The sequence below is a fragment of the Lemur catta genome, chromosome 9, assembly GCF_020740605.2.
Source record: "Lemur catta isolate mLemCat1 chromosome 9, mLemCat1.pri, whole genome shotgun sequence".
Taxonomy (NCBI): Eukaryota; Metazoa; Chordata; class Mammalia; order Primates; family Lemuridae; genus Lemur; species Lemur catta.
Genome location: NC_059136.1, coordinates 74,049,189 through 74,069,506, shown reverse-complemented (window position 1 = coordinate 74,069,506; position 20,318 = coordinate 74,049,189). Strand labels below are relative to the sequence as shown.

The 20,318-nt window shown below is 45.0% G+C and overlaps 1 long non-coding RNA gene across 1 annotated transcript; it reads left to right on the top strand.

Moving 5' to 3' along the window:
* Nucleotides 1-1,066: 1,066 nt before the first annotated feature.
* LOC123644684 lies at nucleotides 1,067-19,017 on the top strand. The gene is made up of 2 exons (XR_006737218.1): nucleotides 1,067-1,122; nucleotides 18,130-19,017. It is a non-coding gene; the product is annotated as an uncharacterized LOC123644684 (long non-coding RNA).
* Nucleotides 19,018-20,318: the final 1,301 nt, after the last annotated feature.

The window sequence follows — 20,318 nt, the reverse complement described above, 5'->3', positions numbered from 1 at the left end:
AATAGAGTTTCTTTAAATTTTTCCTTTCTCTCTCTCTCTCTCTCTTTTTTTTTTTTTTTGTGAGACAGAGTCTGGCTCTGTCACGTTGGCTAGAGTGCAGTGGTATCATCATAGCTCACTGCAGCCTCAAACCCCCAGGCTCAAACTATCCTCCTGCCCCAGCCTCCCAAGTAGCTGGGACTACAGATGCATGCCACCATGCCCGGCTAATTTTTTCTATTTTCAGTACAGACAGGATCTCACTCTTGCTTAAGCTGGTCTCAAACTCCTGACCTCAAGTGATCCTCTGCATCGGCCTCCCAGAGTGCTAGGATTATAGGCCTGAGCCACCACGCCCAGCCTTCCCTTAATATTTTAAATTTTTTTTAAAAAGCTGTAATTAAAAAACGAAGCTTCTGTCATTCTTATCTTTGTTCTTCTGTATATAATTTTGCTCCACCCTTTCCTCAACTCTGATTGCTTTTAGGGCTTTGTCTTTATCACTGATCTTCAGAAATTTAATTAAGATGTGCATCAGTACCATTATATTTCTTTTAGCTGGAGTTTGTTGAGCTTTTAAAATCTGTGGGTTTATAGTTTAAACTCCTGGGCTCTAGTGATCCTTCTGCCTCAGTCTCTTGAGTTGCTGGGGTTACAGGGGTGAGCCACTGAGCCAGGTGGCTTTCATTTTTAAAAGCCCCTCAATAGCAGCATCGGGCACTGTTCTTGGATTTATCTTTTTAGGCTGTATCCAAGTATCTAATACCTTGTGCATAGTAGGCATTCAATGAATACTTGTTGGATAAAAGAATGTCCAGACTGCCTAAATAAATCATCCTTCTAGGAATTAACGGTGCTGCTGGAGTTCAGTTTTATTTAATACAGTGGCATGTGTGCCATATCCCTATTTCAAGAATGTAGCAATTGTGTTCTAAAATCCAAGCTATGTAATCCTAGTCTAATTGCATTAGACTCTCAGGCAAGGCAGAATCTGCCCAAGTAACTTCCCTCTTCCTGTGCTGTTCAGCCCAGACTTTACATTCTAACAGTGCCCTCTACTGTTTGGGAACCACTCTGTGCTGCTAAAGCCATCTGGAGCTGCAAAATCAGAATTCAGACAACCGGATCATCTACCAGGCAAAGGTAGTTTGAACCTGCCTTTAGAGGCAAGAGGGTGGCAGTAGAGGAGCTGTCCAGGTTGGGAGGGGTTGATCTCTAGGTCAGCTGCTGAGCAGCTCCCACGAGAAGCTGACCAGGATCCCCAGGGAGGAGAGAAAAGCTGGTTGCTGTTGATATATCCCCTTTCCTTCCCTCTGAAGCACTAACTTACCCTATAACCCACCTTCCTCCACACCAGCCTGATCTTCAGCCCCCATCCTCCTTCTCCTTAAGGTTGCTTGCATCCTCAGCCCTTTCCACCTGCCCCTCATTCCACCTGCCAAACCATGATTCTCCTTTGGATATTTCTAGAAAAACAAAAGTCCTCGGGTTGAAGCTCTTCTTTGACTGTGATTAGATCCTCTTGTTTGTAGCTTTTCCTTAACTTTTGTTTTCAATACTTTTTAGTATAGTCACAGAGTCATGCCACCATCACCACAATCTAATTTTAGAACATTGTCATCATTTCAAAAGAAGTTCTGTACCTATTAGTATTCACTCCCCATTTCCCCCACCCCCAGCTCTAGGCAATCATTAATCTACTTGCTGTTTACAAATTTGACTATTCTAGACATTTCATATAGACGGAATCATATAATATATGGCCTTTTGTGAATGGTTTTTTTCACTAGCACAATGATTTCAGGTTGTAGTGTATATCAATAATTCATTCTTTTTTATTGCTGAGTGATATCTCATTGTATTTTACTTCTCCATCTGCTGGTTGATGGACATTTGGGTTGTTTCCACCTTTGGGCTATTGTAAGTAATGCTGCTCTAAATATTCATATACAAGTTTTTATGTGGACATATGTTTTCATTTCTTTTGGGTAGATACCTAGGAGTGGAATTACTGTGTCCTATGGTAAGAAAACTCCATAACCCATCCCCACCTAGGAATAAAGAAAGATTAAAAGAGGGAAAAATATTATCATCCTGATGACTGCTAAACAGAATTTTATTAGGATTATGATTAAGAGGGTTTTTTTGGTTTGTTTTAGAATCAGGGTCTTGCTCTGTCACCCAGGCCGGAGTGCAGTGGTGCAATCAGAGCTCACTGCAGCCTCAAACTCCTGGCTTCAAGTGATCCTCCAGTCTAGGCCTCCCAAAGTGCTAGGATTACAGGTATGAGCCACACAATCAAATATTTCTTGAGCATTCACTCCCCACACAGCAAAGTGGTGACAATAGAAGAGATATGACAGAGCTCCTGTACTGGAGGAATTTATAATCCCATTGGGAAGAAAAATAAAAATTGCAACTCAAAACATCACAAAAGTGTCCTAATATCTTCAGCAGCTTATTATCTACAGAGCAGTGATAGCCAAAGTTTCCAAATCGTAGCAAAAATATTCACATGGACACTGGGATAAACAAAGGAACCTGCTGAGAGAGGCCCCTGGCCTGAGCTGTCCAGGCACCCCCAACTCCCCCATGTGGGTCACTATCTCTTCTCATTTATACCTCATTTATACCAATGTGGCAGCACACTTACAGAAATCTCTGGCTCACAGGATAAATTGCAAACTTTTTAAAAATTTTACATTTTTTTTAGAGTCAGGGTCTTGCTGTGTTGCCCAGGCCAGAGTGCAATGGCATGATCATAGCTCACTGCAGCCTTGAACTCCTGTACTCAAGCAGTCCTCCTGCCTCTGCGTCCTAAGTAACTGGGACTACAGGAACATGCTACCATGCTTAATTAAAAAATTTTTTTTTGTAGAGGCATTGTATCATTATGTTGCTCAGGCTGGTCTGGAACTCCTAGCCTCAAACAATCCTCCTGCCTCAGCCTCCCAAAAGTGCGGGGATTACAGGCATGAGCCTCTGAGCTGACAAATTCCAAACTTTTTGCGTGGCATTCAAGGCCCTCATCAAACTGCCCTTAATCTACCTTTTCAACCATTTTTCCCATGAGCCCTCAATACCCGACAAACAGTTCACTGTCTTCAGAATATTCTGGGTACACTCCTTAGAATGCATACCTTCCCCAAAATGGGTCCTCAGTAAATATTTATTGACTAGGTGTTTGATTCTCATCCCCACACTTTTGTTCACATAACTCACACCAACTGCTCGAATGCCTTCAAGCCCTCATTGAGTCACCTGTCCTTGTGTGGCCTTCTCTGACCCCTACAGCCCACAGAGGTTGTCTCTTTCTCTGCATGCTCATGTCTCTTAGTATTGAATCAACACATTTGACTCATGACAATACATAGCCTCATAGTTATTAAACTTCCAGGGGTGTAACTGTGGCCTGCCCAGCCAGAGCCCGGACCAGCTCCTTCAGGGCAGGGATGGTGCCCCCAGCGAGGTGTCCACAGAGTCCTCAGCAACCCTGGGAAAAACGTCAGGGCGTGACGCTGGCCCAGAGGGGCGCTTAGTGCAAGGCCACCCCATTGTCATACAATCTGCTTTTCATCTATTATCTGTTACTTTTAGAAGTGAGGTGTTTGTGTGCTTTCTCAGTCTTTAAACAATAATGAAACACCATCTTGATAGAATAGCATAAACTGAAACTGTTCTGGACTGAGCCAGAGTGCAAAGGTGACTGTATTAACCCGCTGAAGGCCGGGGCAAAGTACAAACTAACAGGCCCTTTGCCTGCTCTGCAGTCGTGGGACACAGAGAGCAGGAGAAAGAGAAACGAAGGGGGGGCAGGAGGAGCCAGAAGTCAAGGGAGTCATCCAGCAACGCTGAGGTCAGTGCTCGCCCACATTATACTGCAGCGTCATAAACCACGTTTCTGTTCCTGGTAGATTTACACCCTTATAGGATTCCGCATTTTAATGTCATTTTAGGTCACTTAAAGAGCATATACTATTGCATTTCATTTCAGCTTCTTTACAATTTCTAACAGCAGTTTTGTTTTCTAATTACTGATGCCAGTGCTCTTGCGATTGCAGACACCTGAGACCACAGGCGGGCCACCCCAATCCCAGCATCACCCGAGGGCCATAGTTTTTCTTTTCTACAAATACGGCCAAACAGGAAAGTATGGACTTTTAAAAAGGAGAAAAGGAGCACAGAGAGTCAAGAAGGGAAATGATGTTGGGTTGTAAATGCACCCGTGTTTCCTGCAGGCCTGTACTGGGGCAGGACCAGCCACGACGCGTGGAGGAGCCCTCAGCGAGCTCGCAGCCTTGGGGAGTGCGGAGGTAGACATGACAAGAAGACATTTCAGCTGGGGAGGAATGGTACCAAGAGCTTGTCCCCTCAACCTTATACTTCAAATTGATTTTTTTTTTTTTTGAAACAGAGTCTCACTCTGTTGCCCAGGCTAGAGTGATTGCCGTGGCGTCAGCCTAGCTCACAGCAACCTCACACTCCTGGGCTCAAGCGATCCTCCTGCCTCAGCCTCCCGAGTAACTAGGACTACAGGCATGCGCACCATGCCTGGCTAATTTTTTCTATATTTTTTAGTTGTCCATATAATTCCTTTCTATTTTTTTAGTAGAGACGGGGTCTCGCTCTTGCTCAGGCTGGTCTCGAACTTCTGACCTCGAGCGATCCACCCGCCTTGGCCTCCCAGAGTGCTAGGATTACAGGCGTGAGCCACCGCGCCCGGCCCTTCAAATTGATTAGACTTTGTTGGATGGGGGAAATGAGCCTGGCAGGGGTTGGAGATGAGATGAGTACAGTGGCCTTTGCACCGAACGTTTGGGGTTAGAAGAAGGATGAGGGTTCTGGATCCACAGCAGTCAATGGAGTGTGTGCCCTTCCCCACCCTGGCTACATGCATTGGAAATGCCCCCACATTGGATCCCTGGCCAATGTGGCTGAGTGAGGAGCTGAGGGAAGTGACATCCCATCCCTCCCACCTCAAGGAAATGTGGCTTGCTGTGCACCAGTGGCGGTGGCTGCAGCTGAGCACGAAGCTTAGCCCGAGAATCACGCTGTCTTGCCAGACTTGAGCAGCCACATCAGACCTCTGGTTTCAGGAGCAATGGTGCCAGCGGCAGGAGTCTGGAGCCACTGGCATTCAGTACGAGGGGTGTGGACTTTTCCAGCCCCCTCAGCTGTGGCTTCACTAGTGAGGAAAGAGTACCCAAAGGGCTCCTCCTCACATTCCCCTTTGTATACACGTTCAGAGCAGGGGAGAGGCCTCTGGCAAGGGTGAGGAAGTCTATCCAGGAAGATGGGACACCATGTGGAATAACATCATTTGTACCCCAAGCAGGTGAAGCAGGATGTGTGGATGTCATATGTGTAAATGAAAATATGATATATTGTATTATAATACAATAAATGCAATAGTAAATATGTATAGGACACAGTGGGTGCACCTAATCAAGGCCCTACGTACAACTAACCAAGTTGATGCTGCACAGCTCTGGCAGGGGCATTCAGAAGGACTACGGGTTTGACTGGAGCCTCAGAATTGTGCAGTGGATAAGGTGGCCCTGCACCTAACCAGGTATATGTTATTAGCCCCATATTAAGAGGCAGTGGCACATTGTAGTTAACATTGTGCACATTTTTGTAAAAAAACAAACAAGTCTTGGTCTTGAATCCTGGCTTTGACATGTATTTGCTGTGTGATCCTGGGCAAATTATAGTTTACATTTTGTGAAATAGGGATATTACCTACATCAAGGAATCATCAGAATGTGATAAGACAGGCAATGTCTTACTAAGTGCCTGATACATAGTAAATGATCAAGCGATGTCAGCAAATGTATTTAAGCACAAGGAAACTGAGGCCCAGAAAAGAAAATGATTTGACCACGTGTAAATCAATGACAAAAGTAAAATCAGAGCCTGAATTTTCTGATTTTCAATCCCCCAGCAGATTGTCTTCCAAGGAAACAATTCCTGAGACAAGCTGGAAGCTGTCTGAGGAAACTTTAACTGAATTTGCTCATAGGCACAGCGATAAACTGCAGTGAGCACCTGCCCCTATTTTCAGGAGCAGTGGAAAAGCACCCTATCCATTCGAGTAACAAGTGGTTTTCCTCCTCTTTAGCCCTCTTTCCCCGAGCCTTCCCCCGGGGATTGGGAGGTCTCAGGAATGTGAGAATATGGGTCACTATTTTATATTTTCAAGTTTTCAGATCTTCTTTAATCTGCAAATGTAGGTGATCCAAGCTCTGGAAAGAGCTCCAAGCTTTTGACCTTTGTGACCAGTTAGCACCCACCTGGAGCCTAGGCTGTCATCCTTAGGTGCCCACAGCCCGGGCGGTGGAGCACACGCTGTTGACCGGCCGCATTCCTGCCCATCTGGGAGCCCACGAGGGCTGGGCGTCCTGTGCTGGACACAGCCCAACTGATCCCAAGAGGCAGCCCTGAGTTCACACCGTCTCATTCCTCTTCATCAGAGCTCCGTTAGTGGCTGGGACGCTAAAACATCACTGCGCGAACATAACGAGAAAATCCTGTATTTACCAGAACTGCTTTTATGTTTATTTATTTTTAAATTTATTCTTTAGAGACAGGGTCTTCCTATGTTGCCCAGGCTGGCCTTGAACTCCTGGCCTCAACCAAATCTCCCACCTACATGTCCCAAGGTGCTGAGGTTTCAGGTGTGAGCCACCACACCAAGCCTCAGAGCTGCTTTTAGAGAGCGCGCTAGCAGTGTTGGATGGAATATTTTGAGAAGCTGCTTTGGGTGGGGGGTGATACCCTCATGGGGCAAGGTTAATCTGTAACAGCAGATGATCACCACGCTGCCTCCGAAAAGCGAAAGCGTCCCTAGATTGCAAGGCTTTGTTTTCCTGAGAGGAGAGGATGGAAACGTGCCCTCAAAGGAGAGTCTGGTCACTGCCCCCAGGGAGGCTCCTTCGCTGTCTTTCCTCAACACTCAGCATCAAATCTATTGGTGTCCGGGTGGCTGATTATTAACCTGCGCTGATGATTAACTGCGCCCCCAGGTCTCCATGCAGCCTAACCGGGTCCCATGCCAGGGTCGTTGTTCTTAGCACCGGACTTCCTGTTTGCAGTCCTCGACCCTTGCCACGGTTTAAAGTCATCGGGATCCGTTTCGGTTCCACCCACAGGCGTGCCTTCCAGACTCTCCCGCAGATGCGCCGGACTCGGCGGCGCCCCCTCCGGCACTCCGCGGAAGGCCCTGCGGGCATGGCCCAGCTCCCAGGGGCCGCCCCGCGGGCCTCTGCCCCGCACCTCCCACCGCCCACTCGGCGCATCCGTCTTGCCCTTTGGCCAGCCCTGCGCTTGCCAGGACTCTGTTCTGGGTTCTGTCCTCAGCCCAGAATTGAGAGTCAGGGCATATGGAGAGTCTCCAGCCACTGTTCTTTGGAGAGGCCTGCAAGGAGGTTCCTCCGTTATCTTCTGCTTCTTTTCGCTTTTTTCCTCCCCCATGGTTTCAAGGTGGGAGTTTCAGTGACTCTAATATTGCCATTTCAAGGGAAGCTTCAGGCAGGGGCAGGGAGGAAATACAGCAGAACACTGGAGAAGAGAGGAAGAGAGAAAGAACCAATCTAACATTAAAAATCAACATTAAACAACACATCTCTGCAGGATTACAGGATTCTTTCCAAAGATCACACTTGTAAGTGAGGGTAGCTGGTGTAGGGAGTTGGCTGGAGAGAATGAAAATGGGAGACTCTGTAGCCCGTTCTTTGTGTATAGAATTTTTTATGCCAATATGTCCTTTCCAACAGACCCTAAAACACTTTACAGGGCTTAGATTTGATTTCTGAAAATTGTTCTTTGAATATGCATGTACAAAAATTACTATTCTTGCTTTAATGATTATCTTTTCCCAAAAATTTCTCCACTTTTTAAATTACAGAATTTTTTTTCATCTTCTATTTTCCTGTGCCTGCTGTAATTTTCTATTTTCTTCTTTAAAAATATCTTGTTCTGGCTGGGTGTGGTGGTGTGCCCTGTAGCCCCAGCTACTAGGGAGGCTGAGGTAGGAGGATTGTTTGAGTCTAGGAGTTTGAGGCCAGCCTGGGCAGCATAGCAAGACCCCATCTCTCTCTTCTCTCTCTCTCTCTCTCTCTCCATATATATGTGTGTGTGTATATATATATATATATATATATATATATATATATATCCTCAGTATGTTTATTTGTATTGGCTGCATCTTTTGGATATAATGAAAGTAGGGTCTATATGTTAATTGCCACTACATCCTGATCGCCTACCATGGTAACAGAGATCTCTTTCTTTTGAAACCTGGAATTGTTGAAATTATATTTTGATTTTTTTCAGTTCCTCCTTCATTTATTTGTGCTATATATATTTGGATTTGACATTTATTATGTTTGTTTATAATTCAGTATCCCAAACCCTTTGTCAGTGTTGCTCATCTCTGAATTTCAACCAAAATATTGGTGATTATGAGACTGAGATAGCATGATTGAAGAGAAAGTAATGTGTTCTCTCCCCAGATTGCATAGAAAGCATCCTCTTTTAAGTCTCTGTCTACTTTTTTTCTCTACTATAAAACATTGTAAACTTTAGCAGTACCTATGAGAATAATTCATTTGTATTGAATTTTCTGCCCACTTCCCACCAAAACTTCATGATCTAAATTATTTTCACTAAATTTTTTTCTGCATTGCTTACTCTTAACAGCCTTAAAAATCAAGATTCCCAGCTTACTTTTTATCCCATTTAAAAACCATTTGATTCTCTTCCTGGCTTTCTTGGGTCATACTGATCTGATTTCACCCTTGTCTGTGTCACCTCATAATTTATGATAATCAAAAAAAGAACCGGCAGAAGTGTCTCTATTCCTAACAGGCTGGGGACAACTATTTGCCTGAGCTGAAATTAACATCGCTTCGGTAGAAATACATTTTTAAAACCATAGTGAAATGCAAAAGGGAAGACAAGATTTTAAAAATATGCCTTCCCTATAGAAACTCAGACGATAATGTATCGACAGATGGAGAGCCAAGGGCATCAGTTAGAGGAGAATTATTCAAAGCCACTGCTGTGCAAGGGGCTGGCACATAAACTGCAGCTTTTCACACTGGGGATTTGAACAATGAACGATTTCTGCAGACCATTATATTTTGGTGTCTCTAATTAACAGCTAATTAAATGCCTATTTCATTGCCCATCTAATTTTTCAAATTTCTCAGAATTTCCCAAATTCCATATAGCTGCTTATACTGAGTAAACCTAAGCATCCACTCAGATGTTATACATATATCTTCCTATGCTTTATAAATTCTACTTACTGTGCAAAGATAATTTTTAAAAGGATTTTTCCTGATTCAAGCCCCAAAAGCAGAAAAAAAATCTTGTCAATCAAAGTGTAAGTGAAAATATACATAGTTTATAAATACATAAATATATGGAGGCTGCCGAGGAGGCACCAGATATAAATATCAATCTTCCCATGTGCCATAATCCTATTTCTAATGAGGACAGGCCATATTGTTTTTTTAATCAAAAGTAAAGAGGGGTGTGTATGTATGCGGTCTAACATTCTAAGATAAGTGAGCAACCTAATAGGACTTTTGATTAGTAATAATAGTGACAGGGACATTCTATTGTTTCACTGATATACTAAAGCAAGTTAACATATGCCTCAGGGCCCTCCAGCTCACTTCCTACCATCCTGCGGGTATACCTTTCACTCCTGCCTCACTGAATTACACTGCTTACATTTCTCCAAACTTGATATACCTTCAAGACCTTCCTCAAATGTTTCAAAATGCAAAACAGGGCCTGGCACAGTGGCTCATACCTGTAATCCTAGCACTTTGGCAGGCCAAGGCAGGAGGATTGCTTGAAGCCAGGAGTTGGAGACCAGCTGGAGCAACATAGTGAGTCCCCATTTCTACAAAAAATGATAAAAAAAAATTAGCTAGGCATGGCGGCATGTGCCTGTAGTCCCAGCTACTCAGGAAGCTGAGGCAGGAGGATCACTTGAGCCCTGGGCTTTGAGGTTGCAGTGAGCTATGATGACGCCACTGCAGTCCAGCCTAGGCAATAGAGCAAGACCTTGTCTCAAAAAAAACCAAAAAATGCCAAACAGGGTTTGCTTTTCTCCAGACTTGGCATATCTCCAAGACTTTCCTCAAATGGTTCTTTCCTCAATCTTGTACACCTAGCCTACCTACTACCACAGGTTTGGGGTTGTTTTGTTTTTTTGTTTTTTTCCTAGAGATAGGGTCTCACTCTGTCACACAGGCTGGAATGATCATAGCTCCCTGCAACTTTGAACTCCTGGCCTTGAGTAATCTTGCCTCGGCCTCCTAAAGTGCTGGGATTACAGGTGTGAGCCACTCAGCCCCGCCTACCACAGGTTTTGGGACCACTACTGGCTTAATACTACCTGCCACTAGGAAGAAAGTTGTCCATAAAACGCTGGCTGAATGAATGAAATGTCTGGAAAGAAACCTATCATCATTGTCACAGTCAATAAATTTCTGTTGACTGAGACATTTAGATAAAAAGGTACCAAGTTACTAAAAGATCCATATTAAAAGAACAATGATAGGCCTGCAAGGTGGCTCATGCCTGTAATCCTAGCACTTTGGGAGGCGGAGGAGAGGCAGGAGGATAGCTTGAGGTCAGGAGATTGAGACCAGCTTGAGCAAGAGTGAGACCCATCTCTACCAAAAATAGAAAAAATTAGCCGGTGGTGCTCACCTGTAGCGTCAGCTACTCAGGAGGCTGAGGTGGGAGGATCACCTGAGCCCAGGAGTTTGAGGTTGCAGTGAGCTATGAGGACGCCATGGCACTCTAGCCTGGGCAACAGAGTGAGACCCTGTCTCAAAAAAAAAAAAAAAAAAAAACAAAAAAAAACAGGAGGGAACGCTCAGTTCTGGAGCTGAAGATTTATATGGTCAGAGAAGGGGAAATTCTACAAAAGCACAGTCCACCAAGCTTTGCACAGGAAAGATCTTATCAGGGGAGCCCATGTAACTCAGCTTTGCCTTAGTAGCATTTTATGGATCTGTTTCCTCAAGGATAACAGCATGACACAGACAGATAACCTTGCTCCATCCAGGGAAGGCTAACAGGGTGAGGTGTTGGTGTTATCAGTCCGCGTCATAGTTTTTGAAAAGCACTTTAGAGTCTGCTCCGGTTATTTAATTTTTCTGATAGGTTAATTTTTCAAAATGCTTCCAGCCATTTTCAAATTTAATAAGAGCACATTAAATGGTGTCTTGCTTTTCGGAAGGAAAGCAGCATGTAGGAGGAGCAAATGGAAGGCTGGGAGGACAGAGGCCTCGGTCAGGTCCGTACTGGTCACTCGGCTGTTCATAATGCAACGATGCACTCAAGGCCTGCGGGATTACCGATGTATTTCCTGCTTATTATCTCTGAGTGTTGAGAAGAGCCAGCTTTTTAAAGTGGCTGGCAGCTGGGCTTATCAAACTGAGCAATTCTTTTCTGATTTAGGCCCAATTGTAAGATGCATAGTCATCTTTGGTAGTTGGGAACTACTGTAAATGCGTCAAGACTTAATTGGAATTGAAGTGGTTCCAGCCGCTCTGCTCACTAGCAGCCCGAGAGCCTGTGCCTGCCCTGGAGGAGGAAAGCAGCAGGAGGTGAGGAAACACATGTCCTTTCCGGCTTCCTAGGGGGGTGAGTAAGCAACAGGCTGTCCGAGGGCCCTCCAAGGGGCTCTGACCACGTGAAGACCCTGCCTTGGCCACTCAGAGATGGCCACATCCTCTCCACCTCAAACACAAAGGGCAGCCTCTTCCCCTAGGGAGGTGATCCAGTATTCCCTGTGCCAGAATGACTTGGCAGGAACTACAACACGGATCTCCGCATGGCTCCTCTTCCCATCTTCCTGGAAGTGACAGTTTACTGTGAAAGCGCGAAAAGTCCACATAGCCTCTAACATGATGACATTTGGGTAACAAAATAAGTTTTCAAAGTTCTTGAATGCCTAAGAGCAGTAGAAGCCTGAATGGCAAATATGCTGCTGCACATGGCAGGAACTGAAGGGTCTTTGCTTGTTTTTCCCCTCTGTTAAGGATAGTCTTAAAGATCAAGGACCATCGGATTCTTAAAATCTGTGTAAATACCTATACACGGTTATCTTTTTATCAATATGCCCTGCTAGAGGCATTTAGATATTGTAAACAATTTTCACAAGGAAATAGAGATGATCATGAACACGACATACCAACCAGGACATCCTAAATTGTCCATCTTGATTTTTCCTGGGCAGCCTCGTATAGTTATGGGAGACAAGCTTTGGATTCAGAAAGGCAGAGAATTGGCCAGGCGTGGTGGCTCATGCCTGTAATCCTAGCACTCTGGGCAGCTGAGGCTGGAGGATCACTTGAGGTTAGGAGTTCGAGACCAGCCTCAGTAAGAGCGAGATCCTGTCTAGACTAAAAAAAATAGAAAGAAATTAGCCAAACAACTAAAAATAGAAAAAATTAGCCAGGCATGGTGGTGTGCACCTGTAGTCCTAGCTACTTAGGAGGCTGAGGTAGGAGGATCACTTGAGCTCAGGAACTGGAGGTTGCTGTGAACTAGGCTGACACAATGGCACTCTAGCCTGGGCAGCAGAGCAAGACTCTGTCTCAAAAAAAAAAAAAAAAAAGAAGAAGAAGCAGAAGAAGAAGGAGAAGAAGAAAGGCAGAGAATTAAATCCTTGCTAGCTGGATTATTCACTCACCCTTACACAGTTGACTTCAACTGACCTCAGGCTAAATATTGTACAGAGCCTGTAGAATGGAAATAAAATTATCTCTTGAGATCATTGATAGGTTTAAATGACATGACCACTCTTATCCCAACCCTGCTTTTGTTTTCTTCACAGCATTTATCACTGCCTGAAATTACCTAAGTACTTGTTTATTTTCCTTTTCTTGATCCTCCTCTCCCTACATGAGCGCCCGGAAAGCAGGGACCTGGATGGCTGCCTTTGTTCAGTGTTGTTTCCCCATTGAATGGGGCAGTGCTTGCTCATAGTAACTGCTCAGTAAATATTTGTGGAATGAATGAAGGTGAAATGAATGCATTTGTAAAGCACACGATAGAGGCTCAATAATTGCTAGGGGTTTTTTTTTGTTGTTGTTGTTGTTATTTTGTTTTTTTCTCCTTAGGGGCTTAGATTTACCTCTGTGTTTATTGTAGCAAGGAGTAGTGTGGAAATGACCTAGATTGCCACACTGCACAGGCAGGGGAATTCTGCAGAGTCCTTTTTGCTCAGGCCAGGAAGAGCTTTTCTAGATTCTTCGACATGTTACGAAGAAGACTTTCTGAGCTATTATCATCTGCATGGCCTGGATAAGAATTTAGCTTTAGGTTCAAGGTCATTTGTTGGTAGATTGGCTTTCTCACCCTAAATCCATTTCTGAAGCTGTTTCACCCTCAGCTGTAGTGATGGTCATTCGGTAGGTGGCACTCTCTCCCACAACACCGTCCTTCTTCACAGCCCAGATGTTATTGCTGATAAATCATTAGACTACAGTGAGGTGAATGCCAGAGTAACAGCTACGACATAGTCATGCTGATTATTTTGCAATGTTTCTTTTCCTCCCATGCACTGGGTCCGACTCCCTACTCTTATTGTCTTACTTTCTTTAGAACTTAACCAGTGTTTTACTACCTTAAACTTTTGGAAGATGTGTTGGCCCTTTTCCTAACAGTGGGGAGCAGAAGGGAGACATTCATGCTAATTTCTGTACTTGAAGTCCAGTTTTGATTAATTTTTCTCCTTCATTTATTTGCCAAACTTTTACTGTGGGCCAATGCATACATTTTGTTGTTGTTGTTATTTAGGTTTTTTTTTTTAAATTGACACAATAGTTGTACATATTTTGGAGGTACATGTGATATTTTGATACACGTATGGAATGTGTAATAATCAAATCAGGGTAAATGGGATATCCATCACATCACGAATTTATATTTTCTTCCAACACATATCTTTGTGGTAAGAAGAACAGATTTGGTGGGAAGGTAGAGCCAGGGCCCAGGGTTTGAAGCTTGGGTCTGTAATTTATTGACTTTGAGCAAATTTCTTTTTTTTTTTTTTGAGACAGAGTCTCGCTTTGTTGCCCGAGCTAGAGTGAGTGCCGTGGCGTCAGCCTAGCTCACAGCAACCTCAAACTCCTGGGCTCAAGCGATCCTACTGCCTCAGCCTCCCGAGTAGCTGGGACTACAGGCATGCGCCACCATGCCCAGCTAATTTTATATATATATATTTTTTAGTTGGCCAGATCATTTCTTTCTATTTTTAGTAGAGACGGGGTCTCGCTCTTGCTCAGGCTGGTCTCGAACTCCTGACCTTGAGCGATCCCCCCCCCTCGGCCTCCCAGAGTGCTAGGATTACAGGCGTGAGCCACCGTGCCTGGCCTGAGCAAATTTCTTAACCTCTTAATGCCTCGATTTCCTCATCTGTAAAATGGGGATGACAGTAGTACTTATAGGATTGTTTCAAGCATTAATTGGGTTAATATTTATAAAGTACAGTGAGATTAAATAAGGGTTTATTAAGTAAATACTAGCTAATACTTTGCCAATGACTTGCTAACTTTCAAAGGGACATGGTAGTATTTTTTATGTTGCATATTTTCCCCCATTTAAACATCTCTAAAAATCACAATTGGGTGCTATAATTTGGCAACAGTTTTTCTCTACACAAAATAGATATTCATCTTAAAATTGATGGCATATTGAGTTTGATGAAATATTGCAGTTATAAATAACATCTCTCCCTTTTCTTTGGTCCCTCCCTCTCAGGTTCCAGATGTGCTCAAATTTTCCAAATTAGGAGAGGGAGAGAGAGAGAGAGCGCACAGCCTGGAATGAAATGAGGGGAGAAGGACCCCAGGAGGATCTGAGTTAGAGGTTGGCGACCCCAGGAGAGTGGGTCTCATTCATTCTCATGTTACCTGGAAATGGCACACATAACACCAATGAAGAGATGCATTCCAAGATGCAGATTGGCCTTTGAAAAAGGTATCTTCTCAAGTCCTAGGCTGTAAGTCACAGTGACAGGGACTGGGCCTGGTACCCCACAGGACTGACCAAAGTCACTGCCATGATAAGGTCTCTGCACAAACAGCATTCTCAGGTTCCAGGTGGTCATCAGCTCACTGTAAGCGCTGTATGGAATGCTACATTTTAGTATTTGTGTGTGTGTGTGTTTATGCCTTCAACTTAGATTCTTTCTTCTGTGCAATCTATCCAGCTCATGCCAACCCACTCCTTCTCCCTAAAGTTCCATTGAAACTCCCCTTCACTTGGTGATTATCCCTGAAGATGCTCATAGTACTAACAGGACTCTTAAGATGTCCAGATGATCCATCTTCTTTGGCCACCAGTACTCCCCAGATGCCCCACGTTTGTCTGGATGACTTCTTCTTACTCATTCATTTTTTTGAGACAGGGGTCAATGATACCCACTCACTCCAACCTGAAAGTGGGAAATGGCCCCCTCTAAGGTAAGGGACAATAGTACATGTTGTTCCCTACTCTACAGCTTCCTTCCTTTCAAGATTTGAAAGCTAAAAAGGGTAATATATTTTCTGATCATGACCACTTTATTCAGCTTAGAACCAGTTCTCTAAGAACCAGGCCTTCTCTGTGGCTTTCAGAACTGGCAGCTTTTGTTGGGGCAGACAATAGTTACTTTAAAGAGCAGCCTCCCCCCACCCCCAGGACGGAGGCCTGGGTGGCCCATGACTCAGCAGATACCTGGAGTGAGGACAGCACCACAGCGGTGGTGGCTGGGGTGTTTGTCTGAGGTTCCAAGTCCCCTTCACCCCTGGAGCTGTGAACCTTCACTGCTCTTCAGCTGTGGCCTTGCGTCCTAGCTCCAAAGGGGCTTCCACGCAGACCGCAGGCCTGGACAGAAGCCTAGCTATAAAAATACAACAATTAAAAATAGAAAAGCAAATGTAAACACTGCTGCTCACTCACTCTCTCTGTTAAAAACGTGAGCACATTCTATAGGGTCGATGTTATAATTTCTTGTTCAAAGAATTGTTTGTGTTAATATCCTCCCAACTATATGTAAGGTGAGTTCAAGGTGACTTCCCAGAGCCTAGCACAGGGGCCCTTGCTCGGCAAGTACTTATGGATGGACTGGCCCTCCCAACCACAGCCACACACAACAAAGGCAAAAAAAAAAAAAACAATGCAGGGAGATGAAGTGAGCCCATAACTCCGGTAGGTGCACGTGAGGATCTCAGGTTCATGAGGACAGCCACAAGACCCCTAAGCCGGCACTCGATGTTCAGAGCTTCTGAGACTGAGGGTAGGCGAGCAGAGGCGGGTCCCAAAAGCAGACACCACCGCCATTACCTCTTAGCCAGTCAAGGACTCTCCTGGCTTTGCCATTTCCCTTGAGAAAGTCATTTAGCAGCCCCTCGCCTTAGTTTCTTCATGTGTAAAACATGTAGAGTAGATGCCCAACTCAATGGTTGATTTTTTGTGTTTTGGTTTTTTTTGAGACAGTGTCTCCTCTGTTGCCAAAGGAGTGCTTCCCCACTCTCCCTTCATCCTCCCTACTGTTCGTGTCCTGCTGTTTATGTCTAGTAACAACCAGGCAAGTAATCTTGGGAAAGTTTGGGTTTTTTTTTAACTCTACATGGCCTTGCTTTCCTCATCCATAAAATGCAGAGAATAACACTTCCCAACGCAAAAAGCTGTGCCAAGTGTGGATTGAAGTAATTCACCTGTTTGTAAACTGTAAAATTCTACACAAAGGTTAATTGTCTTTCTACTTATTTATTATTTTATGGTGTAGTTTTAAGACATCTGCTTCAAAACTCTCCCCATGGCTGGGCGCGGTGGCTCACGCCTGTACTCCTAGCACTCTGGGAGGCCGAGGCGGGTGGATCGTTTGAGCTCAGGAGTTTGAGACCAGCCTGAGCAAGAGCGAGACTCCGTCTCTACTAAAAATAGAAAGAAATTATATGGACAACTAAAAATATATATAGAAAAAATGAGCCGGGCATGGTGGCTCATGCCTGTAGTCCCAGCTACTCGGGAGGCTGAGGCAGGAGGATTACTTGAGCCCAGGAGTTTGAGGTTGCTGTGAGCTAGGCTGACGCCATGACACTGTAGCCCAGGCAACAGAGTCAGACTCTGTCTCAAAAAAAAAAAAAAAAAAAAAAAAACCTCTCCTCAAGCATTGTATTTGAAAGCACAGAGTGCCTAGCCCAGAAGAGGGCCTGGTACGTGAAGACTGTGACTCCCAATGGGGTCAAAACATCAAACTGACACCTTGGGGACGCTCGTTATTGATCGTCATCTCCAGTGAAGAAACCCCAGATGCTAGTGGAGGAAAGAAAATGTCCACCATGGATGGAAGAATAAGGCTGGAGGGAGGGTCCCCCTCTCCACTGCTTTCCTTCCCCACCGCACCCCACCCCATAGTGTTCCCTCTTTCTCAGCCTCCCACGCTCATCCCCACCCTACCCTGCCTCCCTGCTCTCTGATCACAAACCCTCAACTCTCAAGATAATATATCGTCAAATCACAGTGAGATGAAAATAAGTGATACGGACCGAGGGCTGTAAAGTGAGAGCACTAGAGTCAGCCTTAGAGAGAATATGTAGTGTGACACGTTTCATTTTGCAAAGAGGCAGCGTGGCGTCACACATTACCTCCGCCAGTGTTTTACATTTCTAGCAGACAGCAAAGAATTTGAAGTGAGTAGAATTTGGGATTTGGGAGTTCTAGGCTGGAGAGAGTGGGTGGGGTCGGGGTGCCACGCCCTCTCTTCTCCCCACCTCCCCACCTGGGAGGAGGTCTTACGCACCCAGGAGAGGTGCCAGGCTCTGTAGAAATGGAATACTTCAGGGCTTTTATCTCAGTCCTTCTCCCCACCCCTTAAAACCTACAGCACTGCTTTCAAGTTTAAACAATAAGATAATTCAGTTAAAAGAGAGCTATAATTCCTCTCTCGCCCAATTGCCCCCAGAAAAAAGCAACTAAAATTTCCAAGATTTTGCTCGAGTGTAATTTGCCTTTGGAGCCATTTCCTGACAGGCAGACAGCGTCATGGCCCTGAGCGTACTCCCACACTCACCTGTGTGTCTCTCCTTCTATTTTTTTTTTCTATTTTTTTTTTCACTCACTTCCTAGATTGTCTCTCCTTCCAGACCGCAGCCTCTTTGAAGACAGCCCCACGGGCTCTCCGTGTCCCAGGCTCATCGCACATCCCGGGCACATCCTGGAGGCTCACACCGTTGGATGAGTGAAGGGGAGAGGTGGAGCAGTAACACTGGCACCCTGACTTGTGATGTTGCACAGGGAAAGCCCTTTAAAAAGTAAACAGAAGTGCTTTCTCACCTCACTTTGGAAGAAAAACACCGTCTCCGACCACCAGAAGCAAAAAGGTTTCCTTCATGCAGATCCACTCAGCAAGTATTTTGGGGCTGCCTACCAGGCAGGGGGATGAGCCCCCATAACAAAGCCACCTTCTTCAAAGCCAGCTCTTCCCTCCTTCTTGATCACTCAGGGACCGTCTTCCCTTCCATGCCTCCTGTACCTGAGTGATGAGCACAGCGTGGCATTTATTACTTTAGAGACTAACCAGTGGAAAACTGTACTCTCCACCTCTTCAGAAAGACTGGGGGAACTATAGTCTCTTTCTGTCCCACCTAGAGAGCTGGTGTCTGAAGTTTGCCCACATGTTTGGGAGAGGAACACAGAGACTACGGGGATGCAGAGGAGAGGACACGAGTACCTGACTGGACTACCCCGTGGCCTCTAGCCCGAGGTGCTCTGGCTCTGCCACCATGCACCTTGTCCCTCCATTCTTGACCCTGCACCCTCCCCTAGCTGTTGCAAACCAATGCAGTTCAGAGTACCCAAAGTGGAAAGACAGTAGCCACACGCCCAAATCATCCCTTCCCCTAGCATTCCTTGGTTCAGGTGAGGTCAGATGTAGTAAGTAGTCACTTGTGAGGCAAGATTTAGGGAGCACAGGAAGGCTCCTGCTCAAAAATAAATTCCACGTGAATGCCTGAACTGTTGGTGACTAATTCATCCCTGCATTCACTGCACAAATATTTATCCAATACTCCTCAGACAACCCTTCCCCCAACCAAATAGAAATGGTGTCTGTCCACAAGTTGATCATGATGTAGCACAAAATTCTGACATAAATATAATTCGCCCACTGCAAGGTGAGGCTTCTAGAATCACAGGAAGGGCTCTGTTTGTAGAGCATGGGTTGTTGACCTTAACGTCCAGCCTTCCAAATCTAGCTGCTGACCTGGAACAAGTTACTAAGCCTGTTACAACCTGTTTTCTCATACGTTTAAAAGTGATGATGACAGTAATGGCTTATCCTTTGTTGTGAGAATTCTGCAAAACACATGTGACACCCCAGGAAAGGTACTAAGAATTTCCAGTAAGAAGTCAACAAAGTATTATGGGAGCACAAAGGAAGTAACAACTACATCTGCCTACAGGCATGGAGGAAGGTTTCCTAGGGAAGGTGGCATCTGATCTGGGTCTTGAAGGACCTGCAGGAATCAGCCAGGTGGAAAAGACAGGAAGTAAATATCAGGTAAAGGGAACAGTATATCCAAACTACTGAAGCAAGACATAGCACAATGTATTCCTAGAACTTGAGAGAGTCAGTCTTGAAATGACAGGAAGTGGTGGCCAGGTGTGGTGGCTCACACCTATAATCCTAGCACTCTGGGAGGCCGAGGTGGGAGGATCACTTGAGGTCAGGAGTTTGAGACCAGCCTGAGCAAGAGCGAGACCCCGTCTCTACTAAAAATAGAAAAAAATTAGCTGGGTGTGGTGGCGCATGCCTGTAGTCCCAGCTACTTGGGAGGCTGAGGCAGGAGGATCACTTGAGCCTAGGAGCTGGAGGTTGCTGTGAGCTAGGCTGACGCCACAGCATTCTAGCACTCTAGCCGGTCAACAGAGTGAGATTCTGTCTCAAAAAACAACAACAACAACAACAACAATAAAAAAACCAAAAACAAAAACAGAAAGAAAGAAGGAAACGACAGGAAGTGTTGAAGGGTCAGGGAGTTCATGCACTTGCTGGTTGGTCCCTTTCCCTCCGTAGCCTCATGTTCACTCCTTCACTCCTTCACCTGGAAATGGCACCTTCTCATGGAAGCTGTCTGTGACCTTCCTAGGTCACATTGCAACGGCCTCTCCCCCCGAACTTCTGATTCCTTTTCCTGCTTTCTTTTTTCCCAAGGTACTTATTGTATAATATTAATATAATATAATATAATTTCACTGATTTTATTTATAGTCCTCAGCACCCTCGTGCTCCTCCAACCCCATTCCTAGTACATAGA